This window comes from Vulpes lagopus, chromosome 5, assembly GCF_018345385.1.
Source record: "Vulpes lagopus strain Blue_001 chromosome 5, ASM1834538v1, whole genome shotgun sequence".
In the NCBI taxonomy this organism is placed as follows: domain Eukaryota; kingdom Metazoa; phylum Chordata; class Mammalia; order Carnivora; family Canidae; genus Vulpes; species Vulpes lagopus.
In genome coordinates, this window is record NC_054828.1 from 82954491 (window position 1) to 82976665 (window position 22175).

The window sequence follows — 22175 nt, forward strand, 5'->3', positions numbered from 1 at the left end:
TGTGCGCCCTTCTAGAATCACCTTTTCCAAGAAACCTTTGATCAATACCAGTTTTTTTTTTTAAGATTTCATTTATTTATTCATGAGAGACATAAAGAAGCAAAGTCACAGGCAGAGGGAGAGGCAGGTTCCCCACAGGGAGCCTGATGCGGTACTCGATCCCAGAATCCTTAAGCATGAGCCAAAGGCAGGCACTCAACTACTGAGCCACCCAGGTGCTTCACAAATTTATCTTACTATGCAGTATGTGCTTAGGGGGACAGCCTCCTCTTTATTATGAATGGGAATATCATACCATGCTCATTAGACTACCGCTGCTGGACAGTGGGAGACTAGTCTTCTGAGCCGATCACAGTGAGTTTGAATTCCATGTGCCTAGTCCTGCCCAGCTATGTGACTTTGGGCCACTCACTTCATGTTGTGGACTTTCATTTCCTAGACTCCAGATGCGGATCACATGAACTTCTAAATCTCCTAGAAGATGAAGCATATGAAAAGCATAAGTCTAGGGAATCCCTGGGTGGCTCAGCGGTTTAGTGCCTGCCTTCGGCTCGGGGCGTGATCCTGGAGTCCCCAGGATAGAGTCCCATATCGGGCTCCCTGCAGGAAGCCTGTTTCTCCCTTTGCCTATGTCTCTGCCTCTCTCTCTCTCTGTGTCTTTCATGAATAAATAAATAAAACCTTTAAAAATATATATTTAAAAAAAAGCAAAGCACAAGTCTAATCCTGATTTCCTTCTTCTTTTTTTTTTTTTTATCCTGATTTCCTAAAGCAAGTTCCACAGCATGCTTATAGATATATTAGTCTGCTCAGGCCTCCATACAGAATACCAAAAACAGTTCTGGAGGCTAGAAGTCAACGATCAAGGTGTTATCAAGGTTGGTTTTTGGTGAGGCCTCTCTCCTGGCTGGCAGATGGCTACCTTCTCACTGTGACCTCAAATGGCCTTTCCTCTGTGTAAGCAAATGCGGAGGGAGAGCTCTGCTGTCTCTTCTTCTGCTTGTAAAAACATCAGTACGATCGAATTAGGGCCCCACTCTTATGACCTCATATAACCTTATCTCCAAATACAGTCATATCAGAGGCTTCAACTAGGAATTTTGAAGAGACACGGTTCATTCCATACCAATAGGTTAAAGAGAAAGAAAATTCCATGGTTGCTTAAGTGTGAAAAATGATGAGTTCAAGCAAATTATGCAGGGTTCTTGACTCTTAGTCTTCTTGTCATCTTACACTGTGGACAAAAATACTCCACGTGAGGCTCGAGGAGATAATCTATTTCCCAAACATGTTTGCTCTTGATGCTCATTTCTGGTTGATCTTCTTGAGCTAGTGTCTTGTAGAACTCTATTTGGGACCCACTGCCTTAATCAATTGCCTCTAGGCAAGGTCAGCATTGCTCCAGAATGGAACAGTAACAAGGCAGCTCTTCCTGCTTAATGCTAGATTTCTGAAAGTAATCCCAGTTTGACATGTCAACCTTGCCTCCTAGAGTGCTGAATGAGGTCCTCAAATCTATAATATCTTTTCTTTTTTCTTTTTCCCTCTCTCCCTCCTTCCCTCCTTCCTTTATCATGTGAGGCCTAGCTAATGCCGACTAGCAGTCATACCTCACATGACTCCTAGATCATAGCTGCTCAGCCTGGGGCCCTGGAAGGCAGCTCTTTGCCATCCTATGCCATCATGTTTTTGCTACATTTCAGGTGCAGCTTTGCCTGGAGGCTGAGTGATGGACAACCCTCAGTGTAGGTAGCCTTCATCTTCCCCTTTCACCTTGCATGTGTGATCCCTAAGCCTCTTTGGTGAACTTGGTGCTGACTAGGAAGTTGTGATCTGGGGCCTTTTTCTCCAGGGTCTGGGGACCAATAGCATTCTATCACTCAGGAGCTTATTAGAAATGCAGAGCCTCAGGTTCCATTGCAGACCAACTGAACCAGAATCTGCATTTAGCAAGCTCCCAGGTGATGTATAGGCAGGCTTATTGGAGTTTGGGAAGTATGAGTCTGGAGCAGTGGTTTTCAGAACCACAGGACATGACCCATGGTAAACAATGTGAAAACAGTGCCCTGGGTTGCAATCACTATTTTAAAAATAAGAGTAGAATTGAAAATACAGGACACATTGACTTAACAAGGGCAAGTATTTTGGGAGAATCTTTATGTGTTCCAGGTTGCGGCCTAAAAAGTATGTCACTATCAAAAGTTTGAAGATACAGGTCTAGGGGCACTCGGGGTGATGAGACAGGACCAGCTATGGTGACCCATGCCTGGCCCTGCCCACTCCCACCCCCACCTGGCCTCTCCCCGGCTGCCCTGGATGCCTAAGGGTTTCCAGCACTGACCACACACACCTTGTCACCACACCCTGTGGCCCAGTGCCTGAGTGGGGGGAGCTGGAACCCAAATGGGTGACTTAAAATAGGTCCTTCTCCAGGTTTCTTTTTTCTCATGTCCCTCTCCCCCTTCCTTTCCCAGCTCCTTGCTCCTTTTCCCTCTCCTGTTCCAAGCTGGGAGGCAAAGCCAAGTCCAGCTCATCAGAGATGGGAGTCTCTGCCTCTACACTGCAGATTTCTCCTTCCCAAGGCCCCTCACCCCATGCCGAGGAGTCAAAATAACCCGGCTGACCCCGAGCCGGCAGGGCCATTCCTACCTCTGGCAGTCGGCCACCAGCCCCACGTCTGCCAGAAAATTTATCTGATCTTTGAACCTAGCACTCCCCTGGAGATAGACCTGGGCGGCTGCTAAAGGCATCAGTGCGGCCTTCCAGCCGGAGAGCCAGGGCACACGGAGGTGAGCAGGGCGGGGAGAGGCCAAGAGGCCCCGCCTGTGAGGCCCAGCGCCCGCCGGCCGGCCCTCCCCTCCCCTTCAGCCCCTGGCCCGTGGCCAAGTGGAATGCCTGAAAATCTAGCAGGCCTCGTCCCTCTGCAGTCCCTCCCTCCTGCTCCTCATTATCACTGCTGTAGATGACACAGAGAGATCGCAGGTTATCGGTGATCACACGTCCCCATTTGCCTGGAACGGTGGGGACTCATACCTGCTGTCTGGGTATAATTATTAATAGTGTCCCCTTTCACTCTTAACAGTGTTCCAATTTGGATTTTAAATTGTCACCGTATACAAGGAAGCTAAACTAAAGAAAACTTGGCCAAAGGTCATCAAGCTAATGGACTTGACCCAAATCACAATCTCCTCCCAGAAGGCCTCCCGCTCCTCCCAGGATGCCTCATGCTCCTCCCAGGATGCTCACACCCCACCCAGAACTCCTTACCCCCTTCCCAGAATGCCTCATGCCCCTCCCAGGATGTCCCATGGCCCTCCCAGTGGGCTTCACAATTTCTGCTTCTCTGTCTATCTGGTCGGAAAGGTGGTGTATATCATCAGAGTGTGAGCCTGTGTGCTGGGCCCCTAAACTCCTGATAGCCCTTGAGAGGCAGATGAAGTCACTTCACTCTCTAATAATCTTTCCCAGCTGTAGGGTGCAGCAGAACCTAGGTTTCTGAAGCCTCAGATTTTGGTTCATGGGTGGCAGGATGGAGAGGAAGGTTGAAGTTTTGCCCCAGGGCGTGGGACATTTTCTCAGGGTGTTCTTTGGTTCCCCCCACCCTCCTCAGCCTTGCTCAGAATCCTGGCTGTGGAAAATGTGAACTTCCTGGGGGTAGAAGACACACAGGCTCCCTCTTCCTGTTCTAAGAGGGTGTATGGAGTGTGGAGCAAGGCAGGTGGAAGTGGGAATCTGTGATGGAGTGGGGAAGCAGGAGCTAGTGCTTTGCTTGCTGGTGGGCTTGGAGCTTGGGGTCTGGGGCTTGGAGCAGGATTTCAGGAGAGAACAGCAGCATTAGCTGCAGGTGCTGAGTGCTGGCAGTAGCTGCCCCATGAACTTGGGCTCGGTGTTGGGATAATAACTTTGAGGCAAAAGGCTACCCCCAGAGGCTCTTGCTATTCTTGTTCCTCCAGCCACCCATAGGCACTGAACTGCTGACAGGTTTCTGGCTCTACCAAGGTTACTGGCCATGGACTCAGGAGGCCTGGAATGTTGTCCCACTGGACCAAGCCCTGAGACTTTGCTGAGAATTTGCCACATCCGGTCCAAGGATTGTGCAGGAAGCACAGGTGAGGGGGCATTGTCCCAGGAAGCACATTGCTGGTCGGGGATGGAAGAGCAGCAAATTCTCAAATGCACACACATAGACACACACACACACATTCCACATGTACCACATTCACAATGCCCACATAACCAATGCACACCTACACACATGCACACATGCCAAACACAGGCACACTCACATCTAGATACCTCACACATACCTCTAGATCCATATCTATGTCCATGTATACATATACAGGTGCACATGTACACACAGTCACACACACATGCATGCAGATAAATATGCATAGCAGATACTCACGTGTGTGTGCAGTGTCCCCTAGCCAGCCCTGCAGGAATGGGGACTGCTCCCTGCCATGAGAGAGGGGAAGTGCAGAGCTCTGAGAACAGAGGCTCTAAACGGAGAACACTTGGTTCTTAAGGAGTCGAGGCTCAGGAATACAGGAGAGGAAAGAGTGGGTGGCACTTGGAGCTTGGGTGCAGTAGTTGTCATGGGAAGATAGCATGACCATGCACCCTCAAATTAGCTCCCACCCCACTGTCCACACTCCCAGTGTCCCAGGAATGAACATCTTGTTTCCTTTCTGCCCCTTAACCCTCTCCTCCTGACTCATTGGAAGAAAGAGAACAGATTACTTACAAAAAGAAGTAACTTACAAATCAAATTGGCACCAGACTTCTCCCTGGCAATGATGTACACAAGAAGACAGCAAGATTTTATTTAAATAATTCCAGACTGGTCTCTATTGAATTGTGTTGGGGGAAACAAGGGGAAGGTGCCACGTCTCTTATTGAGTGGGAAGGTTGGAGAGAAAAGTCCTTCAGTGACCCCCTTAGCAGACACTTCCTGTCAGGATCATGCAGGTGAAAAACCTTTGAAAATGTAAGTGGAACATTCAGACCAGCCTCCGGGGCAGGTGGAACTAGATATAGCAGGATTAGAGTTAGCAGAAGAGAAGAAGGCCTGCTTGGTGGGGAACTCCAGGGCAAAGGCCTAGAGGCCAAGCAAGCTGGTGTGTCTGGCAACCGCTTGGCCCTTTCAGCTGTTCTGGAAGGTGCTTCTGAGTCATCCTGCAGTCACTCAGGACCTGCTTGCTACAGGTAGCCCTGGGTTTGCACAGGACAGACCCTCCTGCTCCCGCCCATATGGCTGTCACTCAAGTGTAGCTAGACTGGTGCACCTTTGGGCCCATGAGGCTGTGCTATGGTTTGGTGCATTCTACTAATCCTATTCCAAAGTCACAGGTCAGTCTGTGGTCAGGGTCAGGGTCAATTTTGTAGCTAGGGTCAGGATTCGTCTTTGGACAGGGTTGGTTTTGTGGCCAGTGTCAGAGGTTGGTCTTGGCTAGGGTTGGGATCAGTGTGAGTCAGTGTCAGGGTTGGTCTGTGGCCATGGTTGTGGTCAGTCTGAGGTCACATTGATGTGACCGAATTATGGCCGAGTGTGACTGGAAAGCAGTTTATCTTCAGTGTAACTGATGTGGATACGACTGACCTCACAAAGCCTTAGCTGATGAGAGGTTGCCCAGCACCTCCTCCAACGGAGACACATGCAATGTCTTGACATTTGCAGCTCTGAGTTCTGAACTCCTTGCTGAGACCTGGGGTTGGGGGAGCAGCAGATCTGCCAGGGCATGCATCCCTACAACTGGAAGGCTCCAGCTCACAACTGAAGGGACTTTTGCACATGGCTGCAGTCTGGGGGGTCCTATGGGAACCATGGCAGATGGAGGCATCTGGAGCTTGGCATCTGGAGGCCAGGCTTTGGCATGGAATGTGTCTCATCACAAGGGCTCTTCAGATGTGCATGGCTGTGTGTGGGCCTTCAGCGCGGCTGGGTGACAACCCTCATTCCATCCAGGCCTATTCTTCATCCCCTAAAACAGCCAGTGTATATGATGTTGCTCCTCTGCCCAAGAGAAGGGGCAACCTAATGGTTCCTTTGCCCCGAACTCATGCTTCTTTCAATGGGTTTTCCCAGAAACTACTTGTTCTAGAAGAAGAAGCAAGGAAAGGAAGAGGCTTGGAAGGCTGGGAAAAATATAGGCACCTCTCCTCTGGGTTAGCCCAGTGTCAGAACAAGCTTGCGGGGAATGGAGGGCTGGCATCACTTGAGACCTTGCTGTGCTCTAGGCCTTGGCCTAGACTGTGCAGGGAATTAAGAGGTGAACCAGAGAATCTGGTTCTGTCTTCACATAAAGGGCCAGAGAAATGGATCAGTTTACTCTATGCGGGCTGACAGCAAATGCTAGAGTTGCTCCCATCCTCAGTGGTCCTGAATGCAGGCTGCACACTAAAATCAACCAAGGGGCTTCTGAGAAATAGGGCTGTGTGCACTTTCCTCTAGACAAATTGTAACCTGAATGTGGATAAGTCAGCAACTGGGGAGGAGATTGCATATCTCCTAGGCCCCATGAGCAGAGGCTTCCTTAAAGAGAATCAGAAATGGCAGTGACTCTGATGCTGATGAATAGCAGAAACAAGAGTCCCTGCCTCGTGCCCCCAGATCCTCACAACGGTTGTGCTGGGTTTAAAGCATGGCTGCCATATTCTTTGACATCCTTTCCACTGAGAGATGGAGTCTATGTCTGCTCCCCTTGCACCTGGGTCTCTGAGGCAGCTTGGCCAACAGAATGTGGTAGAAGTACTGCTGTGTGAGTTTCTGGGACCAGGTCTTAAGAAACTAGTGGCTTTCACTTCCTAACCTTCAGGACATTTGTTTTTGAAGCCAAGCAGCCAAGCAGTGAGGGAGCCAGACAGCCACGTGGAGAGGTCCTACATAGGTGATCTGACCAACCATTCCAGCAGAGGAGGTCTCAGCTGCCAGCTGCCACCCACCGCCAGACAGGTGAGCAGGGCTTCAGACAGTGTCTTCCCCTGGGTGACTCACTCCCAGTCTCGAGCCACCTCACACGATACCCAAAGGAGCAGAGATAATCCCTCCCCACTGAGTGCTGCCCAAATGCAGATTTATGAGTGAAATAAATAACAGTTGATGTTTTCAGCTACAGGCTAGAAAACTTCCTCTGTAAAGGACAAGATAGTAAATATTTTGGGCTCTGTGGGCTATTAGGTCTCTGTTGCAACTATTTACCTCTGTTGTCCTGCAAACGCAGCCACAGGTAGCACATAAACGAATAGGTGTGGCTGTGTTCCAATAAAACTTTATGTACACTGAAGTTTGACTTTTGTATAATTTAAACATGTCATGAAATAGTATTCTTTTGATATTTTTGCAACTCTTTAAAAACCTAAGAAACATTCTAAGCCTGTAGGCTGTACAAAACCACAAAGCGGGCCGTGGTTTGCTGACCCCTGTCTTAAGTCGTTAGGGTTGAGGTGGTGTATTACTTGGCAGTAGATAACTGGAACAACAACCCTGCCGTGTAGATGGTTTTGTGAAATCTATGTGAAATTGAGGTACAGGCCATTAAGAAACTCCTTTGAATTCACAGCTACAGTAACTGTGAACTTAGCTCCTTGCTGCTTAATTCATTTATGAGAGGTCGGATGGGTTGGAATGGTGAGATTAGAATGACAAAGATCAGAGAAACAAGATCTGCCTGCTGTTCGCCAGCCATGTTCAAGGAAGAGAGGCTGAGGAAATGGGTGGTGGGACAGGGGTGGGAGGTCCACTTGCTGAGTTGAGATGTTTTATTGGGCTTCCCTAGAGCAAACTAAAATTTCCCTCCAAACCAAACACAGCTCTTTGTGAGTTCCACACTCACCAAGCCATCTTCTGGGTAAGACTTTGTCTTCTCAGGGAGTAGCTGTTGTTATGATTAACATTTATTGAGTGCATACTGTATGCCAGACACTGTTTTAACCTTTTTTTTTTTTTTTTTACAAATTTCTTTTATTATTTTTTTTTAAATTTTTATTTTTTTATTCATGAGAGATACAGAGAGAGGGGCAGAGACACAGGCAGAGGGAGAAGCAGGCTCCATGCACCGGGAGCCCGACGTGGGACTCGATCCCGGGTCTGCAGGATCATGCCCTGGGCCAAAGGCAGGCGCCAAACTGCTGCGCCACCCAGGGATCCCCTGTTTTAACCTCTTTATGTGTATTCACCCATTAAGTCTTCCCAGTAATCTATTATTATCCCAAATTTGTAGTGAGAAAATGTAAGCTCAGAGAGGTTAAGTTACAGTATAGGGCTAAGATTTGAACTCAGGCAGCCTGGCTCCTGACCTCATGTACTTAACTACTTGGCTATTCCGTTCCCCACCCTGACCTAGGGAAATGGGATCCTGGAATGTAGGGTGCATTCTAGGGACAGTCCCTGCTGCAGAAGAATTAATTGGCATCAGGTTTCTACTCTGGCTTGAGTAAATTGGGTTAATGCAAGTCTGTGTCAAGTTCACTGAGACCTTTCAGCCCCTGAGGACTAGAGAGGCAGAGGCCCCCACCTGGAAGGGGAGGCCCTGCAGCCTGGCTGGGGCCAGGAGGGCATCGATGGGGAGAATAGGCAGGCAGGGAGCTGCCATTGTGGCGGCTGCCATCACTGGTCATCTTGGTTCTCATTTCACTTGATATCTCAGCAGCACACGACTTTATTCTCATGCTTTTTAAAAAATCACTTTCTCTTATCCTTCTAAATCTTTATAGCATCTGCAGAGATGTCCACTTTCTTATCCTGTTGTTGGTTATTGTCTTCTCTCATTTTGTCTCTCTTTCTCTCTTGATCATTTTCATTAGTGGCTTTTCAATTGTATCAGTTCTTTCAAGAACTCATTTGTTCTCTTTGTCGAACCTCTCTATTTTTTTATGTTTGTTTTCTATTTCATCATTCTCTGCTCTTATTTTTAATATATTTTTATTATCTTTGGATTTATTTTGGTATTGTTCTAACTTAGCTCATTGGTGCTTAGCTCATTATTTTTCAGCCTTTTGAAATATATCTAATATAAGGCAGTAAATTTCCCTCCTTCTGCTTTGGTTGTGTCACAAACTTTCACATATAACTTTTTAAAAAATATTTTATTTATTTATTCATGAGAGACACACAGAGAGAGAGGGAGGCAGAGACACAGGCAGAGGGAGAAGCAGGCTCCATGCAGGGAGCCTGACGTGGGACTTGATCCCGGTTCTCCAGAATCATGCCCTGGGCTGAAGGCAGTGCTAAACCACTGAGCCACCCCGGCTGCCCTCACATATAATATTAATATTATTGTACAGTTGAAAATATTTCCTAGTTTCAATATAATTTATTTTTGACACTTAGGTGTTTCTTAATTTCCAAACATATGGGGATTTTTCTGTTATCTTTTTGGTTTTCCTCTTCTTGTTTGATCGCACTAAATCTGGGAGCATGCTCTATGATTTCATTCTTTTACATTTGTTGAGATTGGCATTGGAACCAAGTATATGGTCTATTTATAGGAATTGTTCAAGTGTGTTTGAACAAAAAATGTATCTTCTGCACTTGTTGGGTCCTGTTTCCTACATATGTGTATTAGGTAAAGTTTGTTAATCCTGTTTCTTTAACATTTCTATGCCTTTACTGATTTTTTTTTTGTTTTTATTGTATCAATTATTGACAGAATGTGTTAAGTCTCCTACTGTGATTGTGGATTTGTCAATTTTTTTGAAGTTCTGATAATTTTTATGTTTTACACTTTCAAGGCTCTGTTATTAGGTGCATAGAATTTAAATTAGTTATACGTTTCTGATGAACTAAATGTGTCATGATTGTGAAGGAATCACCTTATCTTTAGTAAAGGCTTTTCCTTAAAAATCTCTTGTCTGAAATTAACACAGCTATTTTAGCTTTTCTTTGGTAAGGCCCTCCATGGCATATATCCGTAGGCTTTTGATATCTTATGTAAACACATTTAATTGGATTATAAAGTCATCCTTTTTATGTAGTATAATAGTGGGAAAAACCAGACTAAAAGTATGATTCCAATTACATAAAATTTCACAGTGTGAGCGTCCTCGAACTCACCCAGAGATGCAAATTTGGTTTGTGGTTCCAATGGAGAGCCTGTGTTTATTGTATTACCACTCAGTGATGGGTTCCCTTGTCTTTCTCCTCTTTTCCTTCTTTTCTTTCTCTTCTCTCCACATCTATTCTGTGTCAAGTCAACTCTGCACAGTCCTGGGGGGCATGTGTTTGTATGTGCGTGTTTATGTGTGTGTGTGTGTGTGCTCGTGTGCATATTGAGCATGTGCACATGCCTAATCCTCTGATCTCATTTTCTCCAAGTGTCTCACACTACACCCTGGTCACACTGGTCTTCGTTCTCTTCCTCAAAGACTGCAAGCTCTTTCCTACTTGAAGCCTTTGCATTTTGATCCTCTCCTCTGGAAATGGCTTTGAAGAATACCCGACCCAAGGTAGGCCCTTTTCCCAAATTACCCTTTATTATTTATCCTTTTTCATTATCTTCAAAGCACTTGCCACCAGCTAGGATGACCTTGTATTTGTTTACATGTTTATTTTACATTGCCCCATACCACTGGATGGTACATCTCCAAGAGCAGAGAACTTGTATCCCCAATGGCTAGCAAAGGACTTCATGTGTGTTAGAAACTCGTTGCATCACTGTTGAATGAATGAATGAGTGAATGTTTTATTTCTCTCTGTCTCTCCTTCTCACATGAAACATTCACCATGTCTTTATGGTTTCCATTTCCTAAATATGTCGCAGGGCTGCTCACCTCTCTTTACCTCTATTACCTGAGTTCAGGCTACCATCATTGCTCACTTGGACATCTGCAAGTGCCTCCTAACTGGTCTGCCCACATCCTGTCTAGGGCCCCTCCCATTTACTGTCCATACTGTGACCAAAGGATCCTTCTCACACATAAATAGATCAGGTCAACCCCTACTTAAAATCCTTCAGGGCTCCCTGTTGCCCACAGGAGGAGTCCAGGGCATGATCTGGCCCTTACTCCCTCTTCTAACCTTGTCCTGCACCTCCTGCCTCCCCCTCTCATTCTGAGCACTAGCTATGCTGCCCCTTCCTCCACATCCTCAGATGGCTTCCCTTCCCCTCATTCAGGGCTTTTCATGCACAGGCTCACTGCCTAGAATTCCTTGCTCCCTCTGCCTACCTGATCTCTAGAGGCCTTCCCAATCCCTGTCCTCCACTGCCTGGGCTTCCTGCTGCCCTCCATCAAAGCTCTCGGCATGCCTGGCTATGAGCAGCTGCCAGGGGGCTCCTGGCTCTCATTCCCTCTGCTACTCTCAGTGACTAAGCATACCACCGGGCACATGGTGGCTCTTGGGGCATCTTTATGGAATGAAGGGCCTGTGTTGGGACATGGGACACTGGGACCCATGTGGCCCAGCCCCTTCCCTCACCATGTCACAGAACTTCTGACAGCCACAACCTGGGGAGGCTGAGGAGTGGCTCTTGGCACACTCCTTGCTGAGCTGCACCGAGTACCTGGCCCTGGCTGTCAGGGCCCAGGCTATCAGTGAGGGAGACCTGGGCGCTCTCACTCTTTTTTTTTTTTTTAAGATTTTGTTTATTTATTCATGAGACACACAGAGAGGTAGAGACATAGGCAGAGGGAGAAGCAGGTTCCCTGCAGGGAGCGAGCCCGCTGTGGGACTTGATCCCCGGACCCTGGAATCACTCTCTGAGCTGAAGGCAAATGCTCAACCACTGAGTCACCTAGGTGTCCTGCACTGTCACCTTCTAAAGTAGGGAGTGGAACATTGCTTCTTACAAAACCACACCCAAGAGAGATTCCTCCAAATTAGAAGGCTGTTGAAGGGAGGGCAAGCACAGTGTGCTAGGTGTGGATCATACTTTTGATAGAGAGAAACTGCTGGATGCTGTGGGATTTGGGGTCCAGGAAGTGATGCTTCAGGACCCATAGCACAGTAATGAAGTTGAGGATGTTCTCTTCATTTCTAAAAGATACTTTGATGGATCAGATCCTTGCCCAGGGATGACTGGAAGAAAACCAGTACTTTGACATTTGGAAGGGTTAATGACCTTGGGAGCTTGGGGATACCTGGGCATGGAAGGGGTTCTCAAGGGGTAGTGGCATCAGAGGTTGGGTGAGACTTCTTCAGATGGCTTATGGTGAGCAGACAGGTGAGAATACTTATTCCCAGCTGTGAGTAAGACCCTGCCTGGGATATCCTGGAAATGTAGGGGAACACCTCCGAGTAGGCAAGGGGTCCTGAGACCTGGAATCATGCACCTTCTTTATTACTGTCTCTAAACTCCTGAAGAAGGGCCACACAGACTCTCTAAAATTTAGAACTCAGAACCAAGCTTGTGCCCCAAAGGAGCAACTGAAAGATCCTGAGAGGAAACAGAGCAGAAGTTCGTCAAGGGTGTTGACTCAAGCAGCACCTTGGCTCATCCTGGGGTTGGCTGGTCCTGAGGGAGGGAAGGCCATGGCTGCTTCCTCTGGGGGCCCTGCCTGGGTCAGGCGCTTACTGTTTGCTTCAAAGATCCCTCAGGATTCTAGACTCCAGAACTTTCCATGTCTCTCACTTTCATTTCTGCCCTGGCCTGAGCCTTCTTGGAAAAGAGACCTTAGCATCAGTCTTCCTGGAATTGGAAGATGGATGGGGTTTGACCAGCTGATCTGGGGAATGAGATATTCTCTGTTTTCTGCCTCAGAGCACAGCCATGCCTCCCTGATCAGATTGGCAATTCCAGAAGGTGCCATCAGAGCCACTCTTCTTGGTGCCCCATTTGTTTGCAGACTTCTCCAGAACCTTGGACTCCATCTCCATCAAGATCCCTCCAGCTCCTCCCTTCATGTCTCTGGCTCTCATTCCCTTTGGGAAAAGGAGATCCAAGCCGATTTGGGAAATGCTGCCTGCAGAGGAGGCTGGCACCATGTCCGGGTCGGCAAGGCTATATTTAACTGCTATATTTGCAGTTCCACTCACTTGTCCCAACCCCAGCCCCGCCTGCCACCCCTGTACCCCCCCCTCAGAAGGCTGTCCTGCACCATCGGGGCCCTGTGTCGCCCCTGCTCACCCTGCTCCAGCTGTGCAATTGTGGTCTGGGCCACAGGCTATTTTTTGCTTGGTGCCAAAGATTATTCAGTTATCAGGAATGTGTGTTTAAGTGGCCGTCTCCGGAACGAGGATTATAAATAGGAACTTGGGGTCAAGGCCTGGGCCCCAGTGTCCTCCTCCTCTTTGTCCCAGTTCCTGTCCTGGCTCCTGGCTTTTACTTGGGGTGAACACCAGGAGGCCATGGTGAGGTTGTCTGGGGAAAGGACCATTGGCTGGAAGGCCAGAGGTCCAGGACTGACTGCATCCTGACAGGCAAGTCACCCAACTTCTTGAGACTTGCTTTCTCCTCTGGGAAATGAGGAGACTCAGACCCACTCGTTGAATGGCAACACTGGATCTCAGTCAGTCTGTGGAGGGAAATCTGGGTTAGACAGGTAGGTATGTGGGAGGGCAAAGTATCAACCATTGCATGCCAGGTTTTTTGCAGGGGAGAGAGCAAGGTATTAAGAAGAAAAGAATAAGAAAGAAATAGTCTTGAGAGCAAATATGTTGAAGTGAGGGGAGAGAGATCCAGAATTGCCTTTAGGGAGCTCTCAGTCTAATAGTAGAGCCTGGGCCCAGTCTCAGCCCCAGCATAGAGTGGCCTAAGCAGAATGGAGTGGGCACTTGGAGCACAGGTACTTAAGATGAGGTGAAATCTTTCTCTGACAGAGTGAGGGCTGATTCTTGAGATGCCAGTTCTCTTAGACAACAGCTCCGGGCCAGAGGCCCTGGCCCAGGCCATTTGGCTGGTAGATGTGGGTGAGGGCACCTGGTCAGGAAGGCTAGGCCTACTTCCTGATGACCAGTGGTGACCTCCTGTCCTGTGGAGAGCCATCCTCTATGACCTGGTTAAGGCAGCTTTGGCTCTACTTCGCCCTACCCAGAGAGATGAGGGACAAGGACAGAGCTCCACCAAAATGTAGGGCCAGAACCAGTGGCTCCATGCTGCTCCCCTGAGTTCCTTATCAGGCTCCTTTCTATGAAGAAGGGTGTCAGCAAGGGAAGGACACAAATGTCATGACTTTACCTCAGCTTTTCCATCTGTAGAATGACAGAAATAATGCACAACCTACCTCCCTGGAATTGGTAGGTATGAGAAAGATTAAGGGATGTTGTTACAGTAAATGGTAATGATACCCTGAGTAGAAGGACAGTGACTGGCCTAACAGGGTCCTCATGCTTTGGGTCTCAGTCTTCCCCTCAGGTGCAGTTCTTTCATTGTCCCTGCTTTGTCAGTGCTCTTTCCCACCTTCCTCCCTACTGAGGCCTGAGACCCTTTCTCCCCTCATTCCAGCTTTCTGGACCCAACAGACACTTAGCTCTTTGTCCTCTTTGGGTGGATCTAGCACCTGTCCCATATCTTGTTAGCAGGTTGGGGCTGCATTGGCAGGTATGGCCTAGGACCTGCAGCTTCAGCCCTTATTCTAGAGTCATCGATGTACACAAAAATCTCTTCCTTCTGATAATGTTGGTGCATGGAATGCCCACTATAAGCAGAATTTATTCTTTTTTATTTCTTGGTAAGACTTTCATTTAAATTTGCAAGTGAGAAAATAAAATCCTTTGGTAGACTACATATTTTGTTTACATTTTTAAAAGATTTTATTTATTTGTTCACGAAAGACACAGAGAGCAAGGCAGAGACATAGGCAGAGGGGAAGCAGGCCCCTTGCAGGGATCCCAATGGGGGATTCAATCCCGGGACTCTAGGATCACACCCTGAGCTGAAGGCAGATGCTCAACCACTGAGCCACCCAGGCGTCCCTACATTTTTTTTTAAGTGTATAGGTGGAGGAATGAGGTGTTTTGAAATGGAAATGGGGCTTGGGCAGGGGTTGCCCTACTCTGCCAGGCTGAAACAGAGGGCTCTGTAATGTGAGGAGGGTGAGTGGATGGTCAGGCTAGCCACCTGCCAGGATGGAGCTCTGGGGATGGCAAGCATGTGGAACATCTTCATGACAGGCTCATACGGAGCCCCTGCTGGGTCATTGCCAAGGGCTTCCTTTGCCTTTACTTCTGAGGACTGTTCTAGCTTGGTTTGACCATGCTGGGGGTCCTAAGGACCTCAGTTCAGTCCTCCACAGGCAAGAGCAGGTGACATTAGAAGGAATGTTCCAAGAGGCCCCCACGTGCAGTATTAGGGGGTGGTAATCAGGAGATAAAGAGGGAATCAGAGAGAGGGGGCATTCTTGGCTTTTTCAAGTCCTGGTCCCCACTCCTCACCTGGCCCCCAGCCCTGGCTGCTCCTCAGCTGGCTCATATGATAGCTTCAAGGATGGGAATGTGGTCTTGTACTAGGCAGCCACCTAGATCCAGTCATACCTAGGACTACATCAAGAGGGAGGCTTGAATAGTCTTCTCTGGGGGCATAGCTGCCCCTCCTTTTTCTGTGACAAGACCAGGATGACTCCTAGCCCAACAACTTCCTCAGCCTCTGGCTCTGTAGACCCTACAGGTAAGAACCTGTTTCCTTCCCTCTTCCAAGATCAATGCTGCCCTTGCTTCTTGGCTTGTGGCTTTGTCACTTTGGTTTTTGCTTCCATTGTCATACCTCCTACTCTTATTTCATCCTCTCTGTCCCCTTCAGTCCAAGCTGGCAGTGTTTCTGTTGGGATGACATCCTCCAGAGCCTCACTTAGGTGACCCAGACTGGACCTTCCTCCCCTTCCTGTCAGGCTTGTATCTTGAACCCTGCTGGCCTTAACCGCCTATTTTAGATAATAGGCCTTCTGTCGTCTGGCAAGGGGCCTGGTCCAGAGACACCTCTTCTCAAGAGAAGCATGACTCTGATCCCAGGGCCAGCACTGGGGGCAAGGAGAAGTGGTGTTGGCCAGCATATCCCCAGACTGGAGACTCTGGAAGGCAGGCCAAGATTCTAGACCTGGACCATATTACCCGTGGTCAAATCCACCCCTTTCAGGAAGAGTTAGGACCAGGGCACTGGGCCAGTACTCTTCACAACAGGTCTCTGAGGTGGACATTATAGAGCTGTTTATGGATGAGGAACCAGAAGCCCAGAGAAGAACAGGAGGTTACCTGAGGTCATATAGCCAGTAAAAGAGCTAAGACTAAAAGCCAGGTGCTGCTGTCTGCCCCTTAGAACACCTTACTGTAGAGGTATGAGGTGCCCTGCTGACAGCTTACTGCCTCCAGTCCCAGTACCATCCTCAGACTTGGGCACAGACCACCCTGTGCCTTGAAGTTCTTTCCTTGAGATATTGGAGATCCCCGTCTGTGGTTAGAACTGACCAGGGTTGGCAGTGCCCTCTGAGTGGGCCACCCTGAGCTTGGACTGAGCTTTAGATGAACCCCAGCCCCTCTTTCTCCTCCTTCAAGTACCCTCCATCCCTCTATCCCATGTGTGGGGCCAGCCAGATGCTCCAAGCTGCAGTGAGATTCATGCCTATGCAGTTATCCTGAGGCCTCATGGACATACTCAGAATACCTTTCAGAATGGTACTGACACACTGATTTTGACAAACTCAAATTGTCTACATAGATAGACCTGGCCAAAAAAAATTTCTGGGATCCCAGAAATTTTACACCTTAGGGATGGCACTGCCATTCCCCTGACATTAAGCCATTCTGCCATATTGCTGCTTATTGTATTTTTAAGATTTTATTTATTTATTCATGAGAGACAGAGAGAGAGAGGCAGAGACATAGGCAGAGGGAGAAGCAGGCTCCATGCAGGGAGCCTGACGTGGGACTTGATCCCAGGTCTCCAGGATCACACCCTGGACTGAAGGTGGCGCTAAACCGCTGAGCCTCTGGGGCTGCCCTGTTGCTTATTGTATTAATTGATTTTCTCTTTTGCCTTATAACCTCTTTAAAAAGACCTACACCAAGGGAGATTTCCCAAATTCCCTTTATTACCCCCACCATGTTTCACAATCCTTAGATTTTAAAATTGGATCCACATTTGACTTCCAGGCCTTAACTGTTCAGCTCAAACAATCTCCCTTTGTCCTGGCCTCTGTGGACAGTGCTCAGCCCCACCTGACCCTTAGCCTTCTTGCAAAAAAGCAGGAGGCCCTCACACTCTGGGATTTCCAGGAGCCCTAAGATGTAATAAAACCTGTCAGAGATCATATGGCTGTCCAAAGAGGTATGGGATTGTCAGTTCATACTTCCATCCTGAAATGGGGCACTCTGGGTTGTCAGTGGAGAACATGGCCAGGGGGAGACTAAGGGGCAGGCATCATTTGGGCCTGGCACCTGCTCCCGTTTCCTCTCTCTTCAGCCTTCTTCTCAGGGTCCTGACCCTCTGCGCCTCCTTCTAAGGCATGCTCTGGCCTGTACTCCCCAGTGAAATTGGGATGAGGGCTTGGAATGGAACAACCAGGGTCTGGGGAGTGATTGTCCCTTGGCAGAGAGAGGCAAATGGACCATCCCTCATCCCGGGAGGTCAATGCTGTGAACCACGTTTCCTTTCCAGCAGCATCTGCCCATGGGCCCCTCTCTGAGCCTCTTTGTCTCTCTCTTCTCAGTGGGGCTGTCAAAAGCTGAGCCTCACAGGTTGTGACTAATCACTAGCAGATTTTTTTTCCATCCAAGAAGAAGAAAAAGCTGAAGGAGATGAAGAAAAACCCCAACAGTGAATAACTCGGAAGAGTTTCCAACATGTGGGTGTTTTTCTGGGACCAAAGATCAGGAAGATTCCAAATGTAAACAATCCCAAAATAACTCAGCTCTCTCAACCCCAGGCATTCCCAGGACTGGATGTCCACACTCCCTCCCTCTCCCTCTGGGAACTCAAGGTCAGGGAGAGGTGGCAAGCTTGGGTACTATGAAGAGTTGCTTGAGTGAGGACTTCAGGCAGGGCATAGGCTCTGTGGGGCTGGAATTGAATCTTCTTTATCAGATAATAGTCTTTTTGAGAGAAGAACTTCTTTCTGCCCTATCAGATCAGGTCTTCCTGGGATCAGGGACCATGACTATGGCTCTCTTTGCTCAGAGTCATAACCCATTGTGCTTAAACCAAGCTCCTGAGATTTCTTGCCAGCATAGTGTAATGGAAAGAATATGGACTTTGAAGTCACACAGGGTTGGAATCTTGGCTCCACCACTTATTGTGTGGCCTTGAGTATGTTATTTAGCATCTGGGAATCTCAGTTTCCTCCTTGTAAAACTGGGGCAATGATTCTTACCAGAGAAAACACTCTAACTAATGTGCCTAGTAGGATGCTTGTTACTTAGAAAGGGCTCAGTAAATGTTCCCTTTCCCCTCTCCCTCTTCCCATGTAGGTGACTTAAGCTGGAAAAACCGGTAGGTTCTTTTCTACTCCTCTCTTTGTTAAAGGAAGGACTCTCTGTGTTCAAAGGTAGAAATCACCCCTTCTGATTTCAGAAATCACATTACTGAAAATCACTTGTGCAACTCCTATGGAAGAACATATTCAACATATTGTTAAGAAAATATTCTAGAGGCAATAATGCTTGAGGAGATGGTGGAAGTCTGGGCAAAGATAATGGAAGTGGTGGCTGAACTTGGTAATAGACATGCTGATGAGATGATGGTGGAAGGAGTGGTGGTGATGTTAGAAATGATAGTAGTGATGGACACCATGGAGTAGATGATGGAGGAGGTGGTTAAGATCATAAAGGTGTTAGGGGTAATGACATTTGTGTTGTTTGGGATGATTGTTCCAGTTGGTTTAGAGTCATGGTGAGATATGTGATCCGGACTACCTTCAACAGTTGTCTGCTCCAGAAGAAAGGCACAGCGGGGGCAGGCAAAGCAAGGTAGAAGAATTCCTTATGATTAACTGTTAGATTGGCCCTCAAATCCAATAGAAAACATTAGACTTCTCAATCATTGCTGATTGAACACACATGTTTATTTTGGCTACTTCCAGAAGCCCCACTAACATATCATTAATGGATTTTTTTTTTTTTAAGCATAAACCCACAGGGAAAAAGAGAATGGGAGAGGGAATGGCAGCAGACAAGAGAAGTCAAGAATTTGGAAATCAGAAAGTGTATGGATGAGTGGTACCTGACTTAGCAGACCACAGAAAAAGCTGAAACTCAAGCCCGCAAGGTTGTGGGGGTAGATGGCAGGAACTAATAGGTAGCAAAATATTTTTAGCCACGGATTCCCAGAAAAGCCTGGGAATTGGATGCAGCAGTTACTTCTGAAGGCAGGGGTTCAGAATGAGGGTGGAAAATAGGAGGATTGGTTTTAAGTTTTTTTAAAAAGCAGTAAGAACCTCCATATCCTGGGTTGACTCCTCTACCCTATGCATCCAGCTAACCCTATCCCCTTCCATGCTGGTGGAAGACAGATTTGTGCTCTGAGATGTTGAACCTGAAAGGCTTCACACATAGGAGCACCAGGCAAAGCTAGAGGAGGAGAGAAGAGTCATTCTGAAAATAAGGATTAAAGATAAGCCAGTTTCCTGAAAGGTGAAGCTCTCAGCTCTCTTCTATATCAATCCCCAGAGCAATGGAAGCCAGAGTAATACCACACAGGCAAGATATTGGAAGAAAGTTTCCTGGGGACACTGATTTTCCTGTTTTCTCCTACAGGTTTGGTATTTGGTCTCCCCATGAAGCTCTGAGTCCCAACCGATTACTCTTTGGTGAAGCCCGCATGTCAACAACTTTCTCTCTTCTTCCACTGCTTCCAATCAGAACTGCAGTGCCTCACACATCAATATGAATGGGCAGCTAAGAATTACTTGATATTTCAAGAAGGCCTCCAACATGATAGGCACACATCCAAACTAAGAGGAAAAAGGAATATAGAAAAAAATGGTGAAGAAGAAAAGCACAGAAACCATGATTAATATTTTTTTAGAATGATAAAAGAAGGTTATGCCTTCTTTAAATGAGAACTGGGGTGACTTTTTTAAAAGGAGCAGAAGAAAGAAAATTCTTGGACATGCAAATATAACATCCACATTTTATTAAAAGGCAAAGGAAGAGTTGGACTATAAAATCAGGACAAAATCCCAAAAAGTATAACAAAGAAATGGAAATTGACAGAAAAATGTAGATGGTCAGTCTAGGAGCAGCATTGTAAGTCCTAGAAAGAAATACAATTTTAAAAGGATGGAGGTGCCTGGGTGGCTCAGTAGGTTAAGCATCTGCCTTTGGCCTGGGATGGAGCCTGCATCTGACTCCCTGCCTGCTCAGCAGAGAGCCTGCTTCTCCTTCTCCCCCTGCCTGCCACTACCCCTGCTTGTGCTTTCTTTCTCTCTCTCTCTGTCAAATAAATAAATAAAATCTTTTAAAAAATAAATAAAAAGGAGGAAAATTTCCTAGAACTGCAGAACATAAATTTATGGATCAAAAATTTTCCTTTTTTTTAAAAAAGATTTTATTTATTTATTTGACAGAAAGAACACAAGCAGGGGGAGCAGCAGAGGGAGAGGAAGAAGCAGGCTCCCCATTAAGCAGCTAGCCTGATGTGGGGGTCGATCCCAGGACCCTGGGATCATGACCTGAGCCAAAAGCAGATGCTTGACCAACTGAGCCATCCAGGCACCCCAGGCAAAAATTTTTCTATGAGTATATGGCAGACCAAATTTAAACACAAAAACAACTCACCTTAAGGCACACTGCAGTGAAATCTCAGAACATTGAAATGAAAACTTCAAGAGTTTCCAGAATGAGGAAAGAAGTTTACTTACGAGTTATTGTGAATTAGGGTTGTAATCTCTACAATTACTGTGTAAGATAGAAAATGACCAATGCTTCTAAATCCTGAGGGAAATTATTTCCACCAATGCTTCTAAATTCTGAGGCAAGCTAGCAATTGAGTATGGCAATAAAAATAAAGATACTTTTGGACATGAATGGTCTTACAAATTTACCTCTTAAACAGTATTTTCCAGGAGGATCTTGGGGAATGTTATCCACCTTACTTAGGAAATAAACCAAGGAAGAGGAAGGACACAAAGGATATGTGATCAGGATAGAGACAAAGGGAAGTTTGTGAATGATGGTGAAGAAAAGTGTCAAGATGACAATCAAGTAAAATATGTGGAGAACAGTCAGTCCACATTAGCCATGAGGATACAGGACTCCAGGAGGGAGGTCTCCAAGAAGGAAATTAAACTGACAGTAATGTACATTCAAAGGAAAGTTTTAGTTCCATTGGAAAGTTCAGAGATGAATTAGTAAATGATACGTGGAAAATTAAGCAGATGGCAAAGCAAGGTAATTATTATTTCCAAGGGAAACCAAACAGTTGTACAAGAAAGGAAAAGTGGTTTAATTGTGTGTGATAGTAATATAGTGATAGTAATACAAATCCTGAATATGCCTGTAATCAATGTCAATGTTGCATGTGTGTGTAAAAGAGAGAGAAAGAGGGAGAGAGATGGTGTAAGAGAGATAAATCCTTATCTTCCATAGGAGAAAGTCAATAGATAAAACCTAATCCTGAAAAATATAAGAAATATCAGTATTACTATGTCAATTAGAAATGTTCAAATAAATACTAGAGGAAAGGGTTAAAATAATTCAAAGTGCTTGCCTCAGAAAAGGAGGACTCAAAAGTGAGCAAGACTGGAGCAGAAGTCTTATGGTTTTCATTATAAACCTTGTAGAACATTTTACTTTCAAAAATATGTACATGTATTACTTTGATTAAAAAAATAAAGATTTAAATAGAATATAAAAATGAGAACTCTGGTGAGCCATGCTAGATTATGTGGAGAACTTCTTGACCAAATAAGTCAGTCCAAATGGCTCAGAACCAAAATCAGCTGAAAGACCTGCTCCATCTACTGCCTTAGGTCCAAACCCAAGTCTTGGAAGTGTCCACATTCACCAGAAAGCCACAAAAGGGAGTGCAAGAAACACAGAAACATCTTGCATTTGCTCCATTTCTCAAGCCTTTCCAGGACCATGTGGCTGCCACATGGAAGAAAGAAAGAGGAATGGGGATAAAAGGTTCAAGCCAAAAATTAGGAGAGATGATTGGGCCTTCTCCCTGGGGAAGCAGGCCCTAGCCCTCATACTGCACCCATGTGTGCTAGACGTTCAGTCTGGCGCTCTTTCTCCCCAACTAGCACAGTGCACCATAAGATATTCTATTGCAGTGCTCCTCCTTGAGAATAGAGCAAAGAGAGAGAGG

The 22175-nt window shown here is 46.7% G+C and overlaps 1 long non-coding RNA gene across 2 annotated transcripts; it reads left to right on the forward strand.

Moving 5' to 3' along the window:
• The first annotated feature begins 3444 nt into the window (after positions 1–3444).
• On the forward strand, positions 3445–20232 carry LOC121491689. Of its 2 annotated transcripts, none has more exons than XR_005988021.1 (3): positions 3445–4109; positions 6836–6955; positions 19619–20232. It is a non-coding gene; the product is annotated as an uncharacterized LOC121491689 (long non-coding RNA). The 2 variants fall into 2 exon arrangements; XR_005988022.1 differs by lacking the exon at positions 19619–20232 and adding an exon at positions 10316–10434.
• The last annotated feature ends 1943 nt before the right edge of the window (positions 20233–22175 follow it).